This window comes from Herpailurus yagouaroundi, unplaced genomic scaffold (assembly GCF_014898765.1).
Source record: "Herpailurus yagouaroundi ecotype Mexico unplaced genomic scaffold, PumYag 67461, whole genome shotgun sequence".
Classification (NCBI taxonomy): domain Eukaryota; kingdom Metazoa; phylum Chordata; class Mammalia; order Carnivora; family Felidae; genus Herpailurus; species Herpailurus yagouaroundi.
Window position 1 is genome coordinate 1 of NW_024420270.1, and position 3,044 is coordinate 3,044.

Below are 3,044 nucleotides of genomic sequence, written 5' to 3' on the forward strand. Positions count from 1 at the left end.
GTGTGTGTGTGTCTGTGTGTGTGTGCGTGGTGGAGGGGCAGACACGATGACAAGAATCACATAACTTTCCTGTACCCCAAGGATTACTATTGATGCTTCTGATCCCGAGGGCTTACGGATGAACTGTGTTCCACTCCAAGGCATTCTTTACTTTTGGATAATGCGTTATCAGAGGACACTCTCTCTTTGTGCCATTAAATCGGTCCAGTGGCTCTGTCTTTTGAGGTTTTACCAGTTACACTGACAGCATTTCTGCATTGTTTCTAGTTTCTTTCCCTTTGTTCTCAGCCTTAGTGGTACATGGTTTGTTCAGTTCCCCTCCAGCCTATTTCTCTGCTTATTGCTCAGAGCAGCAGCCACAGGGGTGAGGCCCCCCCACATCAGTAGACAAAGAGCCTAATTTAAATCCTCTCTAAGGATTCAGAGTTCGGCTTTGAACCCACTTCTTCATCACAACACGGACCACTTCATCTGTCTCGCAAGATTTCTTCTTAATTCTTTTGTTAAGTGCCTTTATTTAGTTATTTTGATTGTGTTAGCATTCCCGTTTGTTTGATTATGCTGTAACCTTGCAATTATGATTTTTTTTTCTTTTAGTGCACCACATGCTATGGCACGAAGAAAATGGTTGCTGAGTGTCAAGTGTTCTGGAACTATTTAGAGGTCAATGGCCCTCTAAAATACAGCACCTGTAATCCTGGTTTGCAAGACAGATGTGTTTAAAACAAAGTACATTCATAAATCGTCTCTGTAGGGATAGCTTATTTTATGCTATGGAAAAGGGAAGGTACTAGAATGTTGAAGATTGCATAACAGGTACCCAGTCTCCTTTGGGATCGAGGGGAAATGCAGAATCAGTTAACTACTCATTACTATGCTTAGAAAAAAGCAGTATTAGCTTTAATCAAAATCATATAACCAACCTTCTTTTCACAGAATACCTAGTCCCAGGGCCAGCCAGTGTTTTGTTTCCCTAGTACAAGCCTCCGGTGCTTGCTGACTGATGGGATAGTGACAATTACCGGTAATAATTCAATTCCATCCAATTCAATCAGTAATCATGTACCAATTACATTGTGCAAGTACACTACTTACAATACAGTTTTCCTACGACTCAGTTCCTGTCCTGGGAGAGTCACAGTCTAGTAGGAGAAATAAACATATGATTAATTAAGCATACCAGTAGGAAAGAAAACACCACGACGACCATAGCAGCAACTTTCTATATCTGGAGTTAATGCGCTCACAAATGTATACGCACAAGTTTAAAGCACTTCTTAATTTTGAAACATTTTTAAATACCTTTTCTACTCCTGCATCTCTCTTTAACCACTATCTAGTGATTTTGAATTCCTCCAGTGATTTTGAATACTCTTCTGGAAACAGGAGTATTGGTGCATTTGTGTGAATATCTTCTGGAGTTAAACTTGATGGGACAAGATGCTAGATCTCCACTCAGGAGTTTCTTTTAACTAAAGAGCACTGAGCTTCAAAATCTAATCTGGGATATTCCCCCATTCTTCCAGAGTTGTCCTTGTCCAGAAAAGCATCATCACATTTCTATCTTCTTGAACATCAGCATTGACAAGAGTGGCCTATGATGCAATTATATTGGTCCCTGAGTGCCACAGGGTAAACCTCTCCAAAGCCAGTTAAACTAATCAAGAAGGCGAAATGTTAATATGTCAATATGGTGACTAAGCAGGGGAAATTCGTACCCTGAGCATCATCCCGTCTGCAAAACTGGGTCTGATACATGGAATAGCGATATGAAACAGGACTTGATTTGAGAGTAATGTTGGATGATGTGTTATAGCCTGATCAAGTCAGCAATTAAATATAATCACAAGAGAGAGTTGTTTAAAAATGTTTCTCTACTTCACTTTGGTGGAATACAATTCTCCAGAACACATTCAGAATTAAGAGGCGTGTATTTAGCTTAATTAAGTATTTAATCACATGTCATCTACATATTATTTCCACTCTCCAATTTTCCATAACACCCAGAAGAGTTGGCTAATTTTTAACATTTCTGTTGACTTTCTCCAAATTGAACACTATTGTTTTATGCTTCTATCCACCTTGTGGTTGTCACAAAATCTCTTCCTCTCATTACCTTCAGCTTTGCTGGGAAAACCAAGTGGAATTAGCAATCAATCACAGCATTTAGCAGCTCAGCTGGTCTGAATGAAAAGCTCAGGACACATCCAGGTGAAAAATGAAATTGCTTTGCCTTGTTGCAATCCTCACATATTTCTACTCCACTCCCTATAACCATTTCTTACTCTTAATCAGAAGGAAAAATGCAAGCAGATACATTATGTAAGACAGTGGACTAAAGACCTGGTCCTGGGTAGAGGCCATTTAATTAAAAGGTGTAAGATGAATAAGCTAGTCCCATATAAAAAGTGTTGGCTTAGCAGAACTGAATGATGATCCAAGTTAACACATGTGAATTTGTGGAAAAGAGAAAAACAGCTTTGAAATCTTATTAGCTTTGCTTTTACTTTTGTTGTGCTTCACATTCAAGATTATAGGCTAAGGAAAAAAATTTTTTAAACTGAAGAAAGGAAGGAAGAATGGAAAGGACAGATGGAAGGAAGAAGGAGAGCAGTCATATAAGTATGTAGTTGCAGATTACAATCAAAGACTATTATTATGTTTTGTTTGTTTAGCATTAAGTGCCCCCTAGCAAACATCGCAAAATTCCTCTTTGTTATCGTAAATCTGGGATAAGCTATTTTGAAGCCACAGTCCAGACATTTGTTGTTCCTATGAGTTGTTAGTGGTTGGTCCATTTTAATTATCTGTGTTTCTGTGAGACATGAAGTATTACACTGTTAATTATGGAGTTTCAGCCTCATAATGGTTTTTGTCTACTTTGACTCCAGGTATTTCCTGTGCCCTTCAAAATCTATGTTTTCTGGTGGGATTTGGGTAAATTGAAAACACTAGATTATAGTGGGGGCTTCATCTGGGAAATGTAACCGAATCCCACCTCCACTATGAAGAGTGACATTCGGGGTGCCTGAGTGTCTCAGTAG

General features: G+C 38.9%; 1 long non-coding RNA gene across 1 annotated transcript; it reads left to right on the forward strand.

Annotated features, from left to right (window-relative positions):
* The first annotated feature begins 31 nt into the window (after window positions 1–31).
* On the forward strand, window positions 32–1,960 carry LOC121025028 (uncharacterized). Its single transcript, XR_005787911.1, has 2 exons — window positions 32–816; window positions 1,527–1,960. It is a non-coding gene; the product is annotated as an uncharacterized LOC121025028 (long non-coding RNA).
* The last annotated feature ends 1,084 nt before the right edge of the window (window positions 1,961–3,044 follow it).